The sequence below is a fragment of the Hyperoodon ampullatus genome, assembly GCF_949752795.1.
Source record: "Hyperoodon ampullatus genome assembly, chromosome: 1".
Taxonomy (NCBI): domain Eukaryota; kingdom Metazoa; phylum Chordata; class Mammalia; order Artiodactyla; family Ziphiidae; genus Hyperoodon; species Hyperoodon ampullatus.
This window is the reverse complement of record NC_136914.1, coordinates 151,154,806-151,170,989: the sequence shown is the minus strand read 5'-3', so window position 1 is coordinate 151,170,989 and position 16,184 is coordinate 151,154,806. Positions and strand designations below refer to the sequence as shown.

The 16,184-nt window shown below is 35.1% G+C and overlaps 1 protein-coding gene across 1 annotated transcript in view; it reads right to left on the bottom strand.

Moving 5' to 3' along the window:
• The window catches only part of ARSJ (arylsulfatase family member J), a gene marked incomplete at its 5' end in the record, with an annotated part of 144,095 nt that overhangs the window by 81,478 nt on the left and 46,433 nt on the right, over positions 1 to 16,184 (bottom strand). The window lies entirely within an intron of this gene.

The window sequence follows — 16,184 nt, the reverse complement described above, 5'->3', positions numbered from 1 at the left end:
CAAGATAAAAGATAGATTCCACATAAAATAATGATTCTTAAATTAAACAATGTTTCTGTGAAGAGAAATGTTACCCCAAATAAAATATGACCAATTCAGTATTCTACTGTTGCTCAAAAGTCCTACCTTAATTAGCTACATATTTAACATTTGAAATGCATTTAAATCAGTACTTTTGAAACTAAGGTTTCACCACCTATCTCAAAGTCTTTTTTAAGTTCTTATAACAGAATTAATCTGAATAAACTTTAATCTTTTAATTAATTACATGACATAACAAACTAACATGAGAAAGGAAAGTATATAAATTTCAGAGTGTTTGTAACTGAGCAGGATCCTATGGAGACTTCTCAGGATAGACCCCACCTCCCAGCCCCCTCCCACCATGCCATGTCCTCTGCCTGCTTCTTGTTCTCAGAGAAACTTTAGCCTCCTAGGCCTTCCCTAAGTTCCAAAGAATAAGTTTAATCAGAGAAGTGAGAAAATGTAGAAACAAAGGAAAACAGTCAAGCAAGACAAAATAGTAATAGTTTAGCCATTAAACAAAGTCAAGGACCTTTAGTTCCACCTCAAGGGCTAGAGATACCTTTGAACTATTTTGTCGATTCTGAAAACCCCACCAGGTGGAAGAAGTTAACTGTATGCTGCGCACAAGCACATAGACCCCAGACTGGTTGGAACCAGAAGGTTGAAGATGTTGACTCCTGGTTACCTCACCACCAGCCAATCAGAAGAATGTCTATGAGCTGATCACATAGCCCATAACCATCTCCCTCACTGTGTCTTTAAAAACCTTTCCCTGAAAGCCATTTCAGGGTCTCTTGAGCACTAGCTGCCTAGATTCCTTGCTTGGGGACTGCAGTAAATGCTGCACTTTCCTTCACCACAACCCGGTGGCAGTAGACTGGTTTTACTGGGCACTGCGCACAGGTGAGTGGACTCAAGTTTGCTTTGGTAACATGCTGTTGTCATTGTTGTTGTTGTTTTTGGTCTAAGGACCTCACATTAGTTCCTAAATCATTTTCTGAAATAATTTATTTCCAGCTGATTAGGAAGAACTAAACATTCATGCAAAAATTATAGAAAAATCTCCTGTTTGATTGTCAAAACCTGTTAAATCTCTGTAATGAGAAAGAAAATATTTCTGACTTACAATATGCTATTGTTGAAAAGCCATTTTAGAGTAAATCTTTTAGCTAATGCTACAGAAGAATTACATTTTTCCAAAAACAGCAGGAAATGAATCCTTTCATGTTTCCCACAGTGTCTCCTTTTTAAGAAAATTATATTCACTTACAATGTAGTCTAAGAAAACAAGGTAACTCTTTCTATACATTAAAATTAAGCAGTTGTTAATTTCTGACATTGTTCTCTTCCCAAGGATATTTTGCCAAGGGACTTTTTTCCAGAGAATGGTATGAATTTTCAATTGGGTCAAGATGTGCCCATTAGTTCATGCCATTTTAAAAGTGATTAATATCTATAGTTATTACATAAGTTTAAAAAGACTTTTTAAATAGGAACTATAGAGATTCTGAGAAAATGAAGTTTTTAGAGAGTGTTAGTGTAAAAGTAAAAATATTCTTGGAATCAAATTACAAAGAGTAATATTGAGATCAAAAAGAAATTTTTTTCCCAAATCGATTGAACCTGAAAGGTCAACGTATTACACGTCTTTGGTGAATAGTTCAATTTATTTTTAAATGTTCAAATGATAGTATAATGCAACTGGGAGTTCTTTCAAAGTGTCAACAGCAGTAATAGGCTGATGGTTTCATAGAAGTTGTAGGGATGTCCGGTCACTAATACAAGGCAGCATTCATATGGGTCCTGTCTACACAGCTGATCATTTAGCTGTCAAAGTTCACAATTAACACACTTGTGGTAATTTAAATAATAAATTCCCAAAGAAATAAGCTTTTCATATGTATTATTTAGCACTAAATTCATAAAGTGTTATTGCTCTTGATAATTATTGATTCAGTTCAGGATCATTCATTTCTGAAACCACTAATTTTTGTATAAGTACATGACAAATTGGTAACACCTATCAATATAAACATTGAGGATATTTAAAAAGGAGAAATCTGTATGATGTAAGAATTTGGGGAAGGATTTGTGGGCATGGGTTACTAACTAATTACCTTATGCAGAGAATGTACTTGGCCAGAAATCTATTCAAGTCATTGAACAGCTAACCAATCAAAGTCTTTCTAATTAAATTGGGCATTTTTGCACCTAGTACTAAAGGCAAAGGGAATTGAGGCTTTTGAAATTGTAAAATAGAGAAAATGTTCATATAAAAAGAGTATGAAAGAAGAGGGCTGCTGCTTTCAGAAGATGGTACAGTGTTAACAGATAAATAAGAGAGTTCAGTGTTATTAATCAACTATGTGGTTTCTGTCTTCTCCAGAATAGAATGGTTTTCATATTGGAAAATTTAGAATCAACAATATAAAGGTTTGGCAAGCAGTTCCTAACAGAAGAGAGCTTTTCAGGGCAGCTCCTGCTTAAATGAGTTCAAGCCTGTAGGGCCAAATAGGAGGGAGTATGAGGTAAAATTGGAGGCAAGGTTTAAGGGTATAGGTTTTAGGGTCAGACATAACTGGGTTTGAATTTGCTTGACTGCTTATTAGCTGTGTGACTTTGGGCAGTACTTATCCCCTCTGATCCTCAGCTTCCGTATTTGTAAAATAGGGATAATAATACATATTGGCTTGTTGTAGCATCAAAAGAGAGCACAGAGTCTGGTAAGGAGAGTACATTCAGTAAATGATAGCTTTTATTATTATTATCCCAGAGTTCTGAATCATATGTTACTAACATATTTCTTTAAAGTTTTATAATTTATAGGCCTTATTTCACATGCATTATTGCATATAGTCCTCATTACAATAGTGAGAAGTAGGATTCTTTACGTTCATTTTCTAGTTGGAGGATAGAGACATAGAGATGTCCCCCAACTCCCCAACCTGCCTCACCAGGCTGTGAAACATGTTCCTGAATAACAAGGGCTAAGCCCGATGCTTTCTCTAGTCTCTTTAAGAGTTAATTCCACTACTTCTTGAAAAATCAAGGGGCAGAGGAAAGATGCCACGTCAGTCTTGAGAAGTGAATCTGTTCTAACTTTCTAATTAAAGATTGGAAGAATTTATAAACCAAATAGTGAGGCTTATGCTGATCCCCCAAAATTTTGAGAACAACTTTTTAAGTACATAATTTGTGAGCATTAAACAAACAAACAAACAAACAAATTAGGTAGGATCAAAAGAAAAGTCCTGCCAAGTTAGCTTCATTTTCTTTTTTAAAAAAGGATCAGAATTAGGAAAATAGCTTAGGAAAATGATAGGCATTTGAAAAGTCTGCCCATGATTCTTTTCTTATAAAATAACAGAAAATCAACTGTATGTCAGCACTATATATTTGTGATAAGAATGATCTTACACTTTCATACCAGTTAATTACATACAGAAACTTTTCATTTACATGATATTCTCTGGCTTCTACAACAGTGTGGAGCAGGCAGGGGGGCTCCATTTATTAGTTCCATCTAACAACAACAATAACAACAATAAAAGGGCACTGAAACTCAGAGTAATTTAATGGCTTTCCCAAGTTTTACAGCTGTAAGTCTTGGGTTCTATACTGGAATCCAGATTTTTGGCTTTGGAGACTCACATTGTACACTCACAGCTAACTGAACAGTTAGACCCATGTAAAGTTTGGGTTAATTTATTTTCATTAATCTTCAGTATTTATTCATTTCCGTAGTTAAGTTATATTACTGAGTGTATAACGTGTGCTAAGAATTAAGTTTTTGTTTAGTTCTGTTTCTCCCCCTGCCCCCAGAGCTGTTATATTACAAAGTGGGTTGTAAGTAAAGATCCTACTGGCAATGAGGGTGACATGAAGCTAAGAGTTCTCTGAAACCTGGGATCAGATGGAGATGGTGCTGTCAGTCATGAAGAACAGGATGGAATGCTAAATTTTTTTTTTCTTTCAGGAAGGAGATGGTTGGGCTCTAGGGAAGATCTTGATAGAGTTTTTGGCTTGTCAGTGACATTGACTTGGCAGCAGCAACTAGTTGGAAGACTAATCAGATAATTCTTCAAAATAAACTAAAAAATAGTATATTAATTAATATTAACTGATTAACTGGTTGAGAATCCCCGATCTTGAAAGAAGTTTCTGGAGCAGCACAACTGGGCCCTTTCTTTGGCTTCAACTCATTGATTATTTTTATCCACGACTTGAATAAAGAAATAGAAGACATGCTTATTATGTAAGAGGAATAGTTAAAAGTGGCATAATGAAGATTCAAAGTAATCTAAATGACCTGAAATGTTGTTGAAACAGATGATAAATTGTACATAGAAAGTTAAAGAAGAGATTAAAGACTGAAAGGGAATATGTCAAAAAGACGTAGAAACCTGAATTAAGGGGCTCTTAACTGGCCAAATCTGGGACAATGCAAGCATCAAAATAAACAGTAATAAATTACACCCGCTGAATAAAATAGGAAACCCTGAGTCCATACTAATATAAGTAAATAAGTAAATAGGAAAAGTTTGGTATGCAATGGGATATTGATAGAGTCTCAAAGTATCTCCCCACAAAACACTTATTAATTATATATATGGAAAAGAGTAACCACACACTGGAAGTGCTTGATAAACACCATATTAATCAAGTGATCAAAGTTAACAGCATCAGTAATCAGGATACATCAATATCATGTGCCACCAGATAGGATGCAATGAGAATATAGCATTGTTTCTACAGTGTTCCACCCTAAGGTACACAATCTGAATCTAATTCTCAGTAAATATCAGGCAAAACTAAACTGAGAGACATTCTACAAAATAACTGACCTAAAATCTTCAGAAGTATCAAGGTTATATAAGTCAAAGAAGGACTGAGGAACTCTTCCAATTTGAAAGAGACTAAGGAGACATGAATAAATGTAATAACGTGATTCTGAATTGGAATGGTTACAATAAAGGACATATTTTGAGGACTAAATAAGACTAATAATGTTCTCCTGTTTTTGATAGTTCTTTTGTGGCTAATGTAGGAAAATATCTTTGTAGGACATACACACTAAATTATTGGAGATGATGGGGCATCAGGTTGCAACTAACTCTCAAATGGTTCAGGAAAAAATGTTATTTGTGCTGTATTTGTGCTGTACTTGAATCTTTTCTGTAGGTATAAGATAGCTTCAAAAATTAAAAAAAAAATGTGTAAGAAAATCTAAATGGGATAAACGAAAGGCACTACATGTTATTTTAAAAAATCAACTGTTTATTTAGTTATATAAGACTATGTAAGTAGATGTGGAAAGTTGGATCTATCAGACTATGAATTTAATAAAAAGCAAAAAAGAAAAATAAGAGCTAAAATATATACACTGTACTAATTTATAAACATTATAGAAACTTATACAAAAATAGAAATTAAAACAGATGAGATAAATATAAATAGAATTTCTGGTATTTCTTCTTGCATTCTAATGAATCATCTTGTGTTGTCCTAGGGTGTCAGGACTACAATTTGTAGATCGTTGGTATAGGAAGGAGATTGTAGGGAGATGAAAATCGAAGCACAGATTTTTTTTTTAAGGCTATTAAAGTAGTTTGGGTCAAAGATGATGGTGGCTTGGACTACCATCTAGTGGCAGTAAAAATGGAAGTAAGTGGATGGATCAAATGTATACTTTGGACTTAGAACTGATAGGACAATTTCAATGAGGGGAGGGAGGATAATGGGAGGAGAGAGGAAAGGGAAAAAAATAATGACTTCTAGATTTGTGGCTTTCATAATTCGGTGAATAGCAGATGGACCAGCTGGTGTCTGTTTTATTCCAAAGTATATAATTGGGTAACATTACAAGGAGGCAGATTTCAATTCAATGCAAAAAAAAAAAAAAAAAATTCTAACAAAGAAAAGAAACAAAGGCCACAAAAAAATAGATTAGATGATCATCTACCAAAGATTCTGTAAAAGACATACCTGAATTGGAAAAGAAGTACTAAATGACCTCTAAGGTTCCTTCTATAAAAATTCATGGGTCAAGGACTATAGCTTGGTGTTTCCATAAAGAACTCCATACGACCTCAGAACAGCTTTACAAAACCAAGTTTATAATATTTATGTACAGGTATTTGATAAAGAGGTTTCCACAATGCATCAACATATATTTAACTTCTTTCTTTGATAATATAAAGTTAGATTAAAAAATAGGTTTTTCACATAATGCATTCTGGATACATACTGTAATCATGTTTGCTAAAAAATAAACTAATTTTGAAATTTAGTGGATTTTTTTGGTCTCCATCTGGCTACCATGTGAAGAAAATTCCATATGAACAACAGTAAAACTAGAGTTGATGCCAAATCTGCTTAAAACAATAGCTATCATTCTCACTTTCCAGCCAACTTACAAGAAAAAAGCTAAGTGAGCCTTTCAGCTTGGCATTAGAACATGTGAAGAGTTTTGTAATCTTTTAAAATATTAATTTATATTATTGAGTGCTGGCAGTGGCAGTAGTCTTTGAATTCTCCTTTTCTAATAATATCTAATACAATATTATTATTTTAATCCAATTACATATTTAATGTATCCTTGTAAGTACAAACACTTACAAGGATAAAAATGAATCCTAATAGTTTCATTCAGGCTCTAAAATCCAGGATGGTTAGAGGGTGCAAAAGCAGCCAATAGTGCAGTAGAAACTGATATTTTAAAGGGAAGGAAACAGGTATAACTGAGTATAGTTTACGAATCAAATGTCATACAGATATTTATAAGTTAGAAATATATAACTTAATTTCCATATGCTGAAAGGAGTTCCTTTATTACTTTCTTCCAAAGACTTTTTTATCTCAAAAACTATAATGCTATTTATAGGCCTTAATTTCATTATTTAGTACTTATATATGCTGGTGGGAGGTGGAGGTTGTGGAGGGGTGTCATACCAAGTCTATGCCAAGTTTTTCATCTCATGAACAAATATCCACTCATTTATGAGATGAAAACTAGGCATAGTTTAGAATGAATTACTTATTTAACACTCTTTCACCCACCACGAGTCAGACACTGCTAGCTTTGGGGGTCACAAAGTTGAATAAGATGGGTCCTGCTCTCAAGGAACTCAGTCTATGTGAGATGCAGACGACAATCAGAGGATTATCACGACAGGAGTAAATGCTACAGCAAAGATAACCACAGCCTTCTCTGAGTGCTCATAGCAGGGACAGGAAATGCTCTCAGAAGGCACCATGTTAGATCTGAATGCATCACAGGAGTATCTGGGTGAATCTGGGAAAAGGACAGACATTTCAAACACTTGCAACAACATGGACAAAAGCAAAGTCACAGGGGAACATGAATCAGAGATGATTCTTGAGGGAGGAGGAGCCATCCAGGTAAAGGGCTGAAAGGAAGGCAAAGAACATTTCAGTAAGGAGCGGAATGTTCAAATACAAAAAGGGAGAGAGAGTTTAGCCCTCTGTGGATCAACAGTTCAGAACAGAGATTCAGACATATCTTGACAGGATATGAGAGTATATAGACAAGTAGGTGCCAAATTACAGAGAGCTGTATTACAGCCTACAGCTGTACTAAGGTTTTTGTACTTAATGTAGAGCTTATAGGAAGCCACAGAAATGCTTTTGAAAAAAGAATAACATAATAAGTTTTGCATTAGAAAAAGCACTCTGGCTGTAGTGTGAAGAATGCATTGGAATGGAACAGGACTTAGGCAAGGGCATTTGCCCTAATCTAAGAGATAAATGTTGACAGTCAAAACTGAGATGGGTGAGAGTAAGGATGAGAGAAGGAGATTAGAGATTATAAAGAGGGACATTTAATAGGGTTACAGACTGTAGGTGAAGAGCATGGGACAGAGGAATGTTGAGAATGAGGCCAGAATGTCTGGTCTGGGTGGCTGAGTGAAAGGAGGCTTCTTGCACTAAGAAATTTAGGAAGAGGAACAGGGATGAGTGGGAAGATGATGAATCCTCCTCTGCATTAAGCTGGAGGCACCTGTAAGATGCCCATCAGGAGGTGTACAGGATGACATAACATAAAGATCTGAGACTACTTAGCATATAGGTGGTATGTGAATTCATGGGAGCACATGACACTATCTACAGACAGAGTGGAGACTGAGGGCCAAGGAAATAATACCATCATTTAGAAGAAAAGCAAGGAGCACCAGCGAAAGAGTCTGAGATGAAACAGCTACTGTGTGAACTAGAGCAGTAGAGGGGAGTTATAGAGTGGCCTGTACTCCATACTGTGAAGGAGCCAAAGAAGATGAGAACTGAACAGCGTCAACTGGATTTCACAACAAGCACAGGGGAACTGATAAACAATATTTTAGTAGAACGGTGTGAGAAGAAGCCCAGACTTTTGTAAGTGGAGACATGATTGGAAAGTGAAAATGTATAGATGGTGAGCATAGACTACTTCAAGACTATAAATGGAAAAAGAAAAAAAAAGGAGTATGGTGGGGCTCTAAACTCTGATGCGGAAAAGTGCTTATGATGTATTGCTGACTGGAAGGACATCTGGCTATGGCAGAATATATTTATTATTAGCTCTTTATAATAAAAAATGTTAAGTTCCATAAGGGCAGGGACTAGTCACTGCTGTATCCACACCACCTAAAACAATGTTTGGCTCATTATAGGACATCAATAAATATTTTTTGAATGAATGAACGAATAAATGTGAGTGTGCATGTATTCGCTGAGAGAGAAAGAGAAAGAAAAGAATGTAAAGATATACACCAAACCCTTGGACATGATTATTTTCAGGGGAATAACAATTGTGGGAGAAAAGGAAGCTTTCACTTTCTGTTATATAAATTTATATACAGATGAAATTTAGATGAATGGGTTTCAAAATAACTAGCTTATTCTACTCAGACTAATTGTTAATATGGGACTAATTTTACCAAGGCAATTTGTTAGCAATTTAAAATAAAAAAACAAATCTAAATGCCAACTGAATGAAAAAACTCATTCATCTTATCAAGGAATGTTCTTTCTAGTAAGGACGTCTACTCGGAAGATTACCTTTAGACCAGAAGAAAGGGGATGGAGTGTGCTAAATTAATTCTGTAATTATCCCCTAAAAGCCAGAGAAAATGTCTCCTTTCACTAAATAAACAAAAGGATAGATAACTTGTCACATAATTTTAAAAATTCCTACCTTTGAATGGTCTTTGTTGGTCATCGGAGCCTGCTGTTTATCCTTGGAATTGCCTTTCTCTTCCACAAAGATTTTGCTACACTGATTACAGTTTTCCTGGTCTCATAAGAAACATGGCTGCAAATCACATGATAAGTGGTTTCTTCCTGAAAACATTCTTTTTACTCTCATCTATAGTGTGTGTAAATTCTTGGTAGTTTCCATCAAAAAATAAGTTTAGTCCCTAACCAGAGGGACTTTGACATGACCCCCTTTTTCCATGTTATCTTTTGGAAGTATTCCTTTTAAAGACCCGGACTTTCTACACTCCATTATTTAAACAAAATAAAGTTTAATACATAAATTAAAGACTACCAAACATCTATCTAAATGAACATTCACTTATATAGTTAACTGATTCCTCATCTATAAAATTATTTACAGAGTAAAAGTTAAGAGGGAACTCCAGAGGTGCATTTAAAATGATTTAACTTAGACTTCTTCTTTTTTTTTTTTTTTTTTTTTTTTGCGGTACGCGGGCCTCTCACTGCTGTGGCCTCTCCTGTTGCGGAGCACAGGCTCCGGACAGGCAGGCTCAACGGCCATGGCTCACAGGCCTTGGCTCACAGGCCCAGCCGCTCCGCGGCATGTGGGATCTTCCCAGACCGGGGCACGAACCCGCGTCCCCTGCATGGGCAGGCGGACTCTCAACCACTGCACCACCAGGGAAGCCCTAACTTAGACTTTTTCAAGGACACATGTATTCCAAAAAGCAAAGTGTACCCATACTGCCAAAATAAAATTTCTACTTTTCTTGCTATTTTGACTACTACCACAGAGTATTATTAAATCAATTTAGAAAAAATTTGATTTATCTCTTCTATTCTAAACAGAAAATGTGATTTGAGGTGTAGAACAGAGAGCAGCTTAAATATTAAACCACATTTCACATTACCAACTTTGCCCTGAGACAGGATGTGTTACGAAAAATATCCTTAGCTAATATTCTATTGATATTAGTTTAAATTATCAATGTAAAATGCAGATTCCTTAGGAAAAAATTCTTAAAATTTTTTTGAAAATATGATATATTCATTTTCCTCTGTATGAATCAGTCCATCATTTATTTAATTCCCCTAGAAATAGGACTGCCATATTTTCAAATGGTGGAAAAGTCCAATGTTTTCTTTGTAGTTCTGACTTTGAAGAAAAAAAAAATATGAAGAGCTTGACATTTCTGTTCACCAGGTGTCTTCTCTAGAAATTAGCCCAACAAAAAAGTGGTAACATTCTTGCATTCTTGAGCAGGATTATCTCCTCCTACCTGTCCTTAGGAATTCTCTGTCAAATAACTGAGTATCTTTGCACCTGAAATTAGGCACATAAGTGAAAGTACTTTATGTCAAACTCATGTGGAAGGCATCAGTGTCTTAGCTGCAAGCTATGTGAAAAGAAACTGAAACTCAACGGCTTAGTAGAGAAAATGATGGCAGTCTCCAGAAAAATTTACAAATTCAATTCAATAAAAATTACATTTATTAAGAACCTACAATATTCCAGGCACTGTACTGTGTGGGGAACACAAAATATAGTGAGAATTTATGATAAATAAATCTATGAGGCATATTGTGATATACTAAGTATAAAAAGTAGAGAATAGTTTTTATGTTTTTATGTTTTAGGGAAAGTTTCAAAAAGAATATACTTGCTTATTCCTCAAGGCAGATGGCTATTACACTTTCAGTTAATTAGCATTATTTGTAAAGGAACTTTATAATTCTATGCTATAAAGCATTTTCAATTAAAGATAAAGAGAATTATTGTGTAAAACTGTATTAATTGGTATGACTAAATTCTCAAGGCTAGAGCCATGCCCTTTTCATGTAGGCATCGTTAGAAATAGAACATAGGCACCAATTGACATGTATTAAATAATTTCTTTCCCAAAAGATAAATTCATGGCCTTCTAATCTATCTGTGACTTTGCCCTTCTATTGGTATCTTTTCTAAATTCTAATAGCGATGACGATTGATTCTGTCTTAAATACAGATATTGAACTATTTTAAATAGCTTAGGATTTATTATTAAAATGACAGTATTAATAAGCAACTGATGCTGGCAGATAAGAATGTGGAATTGATATTTTATATTCTGAGCTGTTGAACTATATAAGTAGTTAAATGAAAGAAATTTAGCAAATTTAAATGGATCCTTGTCCAAATCATTATCATAGATCATCTTTCTTCTACCCCATGTACAATAGCATGGTTACAACTGCCTTAATTTTATATAATAATTCTTTTTTTTTTTTTTTTTGACGGTACGTGGTTCTCTCACTGTTGTGGCCTCTCCCGTTGCGGAGCACAGGCTCCGGACGCGCAGGCTCAGCGGCCATGACTCATGGGCCCAGCCGCTCCGCGGCATGTGGGATCTTCCCGGACCGGGGCACGAACCCGTGTCCCCTGCATCGGCAGACGGACTCTCAACCACTGCACCACCAGGGAAGCCCTATAATAATTCTTTTCATTCAACTTTCTCCTTTATGTAGAAAAATACCCAGAGTATTTGTTAAATTATTCCTAAGAAGCTTTCATATGTTTGAAATATTTCACAGTGATAATAATAATTAAAAAAACTGGAAATAAAAAAGATAACTACATATGCCCTGAAGATCCCTCCACAGGACTTTTTTTTTCTTTTTTGGTTGGGGTTATATGAAGTAAAATACAGAAGATATATTGTAAATTGTAAAATTCTATACAAATGCTAGTTATAACTATTTATTACTACATCTTCTCTCTTCTGTGCCCTTCCAATCCATCATCTCTTTAACTCTATGTCTTTCTCCTACTGCTCTGTTGTGTGCAAGTGATGAAACCAAAACCAAAGCAAAACAAAACATAATGCCATCACTTGGGACTAGTGAATTAGTGTCTTGCCCATTGTCTGTCTTCCTGGCAGTCAGATTGGAATTTCCAGTTGTCAAACTGAAGCTTATGCCATGCAATTGTTTTCCCCTTTTATGTGTCAGTTTACTTAAATGTCTATGGAGGAATACAAAGAAATAACACATTGATCTATAGGGAGACCCATGCCAAGTACTCAGCTTTATTTAAAAAAAATAAATGTTCTGAATGAAGATGGTTTGTAAAAGGAAGGATAGGTATTGAATCTATGGGAATATTTATGGTATGCTGAGCTGTAATGACATATAAGCAAAAACCAACTGATATCTTTGTTGCCTGAGTCATACTTTCCAGTATTAATATATGGATCTTGTTATATTTCAGACATGGAAATAAACTTGTTCCCCAAAACTTTCTTTGGAGTGCTTTAATATTATTAAGTAATGCTTATTTTGTCTACTAGAGGGAAGATTTGACAGATAAATCTCAGCTGTGCTATTCCACCCAATTTTTTCTTATTCTTTACTCTTACCATAACAGATAGGTTTCCAAAATATCACACAGATACTGCATCTATGACCCTGGGAAAGCATACTCACTACTGATCATAAGTTTCTCAGCTCAGTGTATCCTGGAAAGCTCCCAGAAAGCACCATTAAAAGTTCATGGCAAAAAAAAAAAAAAAAAAAAAAGTTCATGGCAGTAAAGATTGTTCTTGAAGCTGCTGCTTCTCTTACTGCCCATTGACCACTTTCTTGTGCCATCAGAAGGAATCATGTGTCCTATTAATCTATACCTGCCAACTCCTCTAATAATTTGTGTTGTAACATCCAAAACTGTCACTTCCATGTTCTTGAATTTCTTGAATCCTGAAAAGCTGTTAAGTATTGTTTTATCTGTATTTCTACTAGGATCCAAAATACAGATTCTCAAAATGAGTTTAATGGTATTTTTATAGTAACATAAGGGAAAGTGAATGCAAACATGTATTGATTTGCTAAAAATTATATTCAGAAGCTGTATTAATGTGGTTCTTAGAAGTCATATTCAGAAAAAATTATATTAGAAACAAGTTAAACATAGATCATTAATGACAATATAACTGGAGGCATACTAAGGGAATAATAAGTGATTTTGGCCTACTAACGGAGGACTATGTGATCTCCCTTGGTAATTTACCAGTTTATTATTAGAATGTTCAATATGTCATAGGATTATCGATAACTTTGCAATTCTATTACCTGTCCATGTTATTAGGGTTATTTTACTTTGAATTTACTATCTTGTAAAACAACAGAGCTGAGAACTAAAATGGCAAATTCACTTCAGAGAATCTCTGTGCATCAGTTTCCTCATTTCCATTTTTATGCCTCAGTTTACTCAGTTGCTTCAGTAGCCTCAAAATGAGGTTAATATTAGCACCTTTCTCACTGAGTTATTATGAGGATTAAATGAGCTAATATATGCAAAGTGCTTAGAACAGTGTCCAGAACATAGAAACACAATAGAAAAAATTACAGAGTTCAATGGGGTTAATAGAGTTTTGGCAGACAACACATTTTTCCACCTTTGGTTGTTGTCTGGTCTTACCTAACAATGAATAAGAATCTCTAAATAACTACCACTTGACAACTTTTGGTATAGTAATCAAGAGTATCACGTGTATCTGAAAACACAACTCAAACACATCTCCCTTTTCCAGCTATATACCTTTATGAAGCTAAGTTTTCTTCACATACTTCAAACAACAATGAAAATCCAATTATCGTCTATTAAGCTAGCCATTAAAGAGATAGTAAAATTAAAAATAATGCTAACCTTCTCAATACTTTTTTTTTCTTTTTTTTTTTTTATTTATTAGTTTCTGCTTTATAACAAAGTGAATCAGTCATACATACACATCTGTTCCCACATCCCTTCCCTATTGCGTCTCCCTCCCTCCCACCCTCCCCATCCCACCCCTCCAGGTGGTCACAAAGCACCGAGCTGATCTCCCTGTGCTCTGCGGCTGCTTCCCACTATCTATCTACCTTACGTTTGGTAGTGTATATATGTCCATGCCTCTCTTTCGCTTTGTCACAGCTTACCCTTCACCCTCCCCATATCCTCAAGTCCATTCTCAAGTAGGTCTGTGTCTTTATTCCCGTTTTACCCCTAGGTTCTTCATGACATTTTTTTTTTTTTTTAATTCCATATATATGTGTTAGCATACGGTATTTGTCTTTCTCTTTCTGACTTACTTCACTCTGTATGACAGACTCTAGGTCTATCCACCTCATTACAAATAGCTCAGTTTCGTTCCTTTTTATGGCTGAGTAATATTCCATTGTATATATGTGCCACATCTTCTTTATCCATTCATCCGATGATGGACACTTAGGTTGTTTCCAGCTCCGGGCTATTGTGAATAGAGCTGCAATGAACATTTTGGTACATGTCTCTTTTTGAATTATGGTTTTCTCAGGGTATATGCCTAGTAGTGGGATTGCTGGGTCATATGGTAGTTCTATTTTTAGTTTTTTAAGGAACCTCCATACTGTTCTCCATAGTGGCTGTACCAATTCACATTCCCACCAGCAGTGCAAGAGTGTTCCCTTTTCTCCACACCCTCTCCAGCATTTATTGTTTCTAGATTTCTTGATGATGGCCATTCTGACTGGTGTGACATGATATCTCATTGTAGTTTTGATTTGCATTTCTCTAATGATTAATGATGTTGAGCATTCTTTCATGTGTTTGTTGGCAGTCTGTATATCTTCTTTGGAGAAATGCCTATTTAAGTCTTCTGCCCATTTTTGGATTGGGTTGTTTGTTTTTTTGCTATTGAGCTGCATGAGCTGTTTATAAATTTTGGAGATTAATCCTTTGTCAGTTGCTTCATTTGCAAATATTTTCTCCCATTCTGAGGGTTGTCTTTTGGTCTTGTTTATGGTTTCCTTTGCTGTGCAAAAGCTTTGAAGTTTCATTAGGTCCCATTTGTTTATCTTTGTTTTTAATTCCATTTCTCTAGGAGGTGGGTCCAAAAGGATCTTGCTGTGATTTATGTCATAGAGTGTTTTACCTATGTTTTCCTCTAAGAGTTTGATAGTTTCTGGCCTTACATTTAGGTCTTTAATCCATTTTGAGCTTATTTTTGTGTATGGTGTTAGGGAATGATCTAATCTCATACTTTTACATGTCCCTGTCCAGTTTTCCCAGCACCACTTATTGAAGAGGCTGTCCTTTCTCCACTGTACATTCCTGCCTCCTTTATCAAAGATAAGTTGGCCATATGTGCGTGGGTTTATCTCTGGGCTTTCTATCCTGATCCACTGATCTATCTTTCTGTTTTTATGCCAGTACCACACTGTCTTAATTACTGTAGCTTTGTAGTATAGTCTGAAGTCTCAATACTTTTTTGAAAGAATATTGTTATAGTCATAAAAAGATCTTATTTATGTTAACATGTAATTGGTTTGTCATTTTTAAATAAATATTTTAAGAAATTCTCAAGTTGTAATGTCTATTATGGTAAAAACCAAAAGTATTAACTCATATAAGCAAAAGTTCTTTGGAGTCCTCCGTGATTTTTAAGAGTGCAAAAGGGCCCTGGGGCCAAAATGTTTGAGAACCACTGATGTCTTAATATTCTCTGAATTACTCTATGATTAAAATTTTCTGAATAGATATATGAATAATTACCAAACCTAAATAACGAATACTTCTATGAAATAGTATTTTGTGGTAAAAAGAACATGAGATTAGGAGTAAAAATTCTGATACTGAATCCATTGTTAACTCTCCAGCAAAATGAAAAAATTATTTTTTAAAGTCAAAATAGTATGCCAATTCTGGCAAAATTCATGTCAGTGGTGAGACATTTCTGTATTGCTTTCTTCAACTTCTGGAGTAGCCAGCTTTGGTTTTTACAAAAAGTAAAATAAATAAATAAAAGACTATTTTTCATATCTGGGTTGCACTGAAGCTGAAAGGTATATTGTCCTAGGGAAAGGTGAGATTTAGCTGAAATCAAGGGCTCAGCTGTAGGAAGAGATGACCATGAGACTAGTAATTAACAGAAATCCTTGGGACACTATGG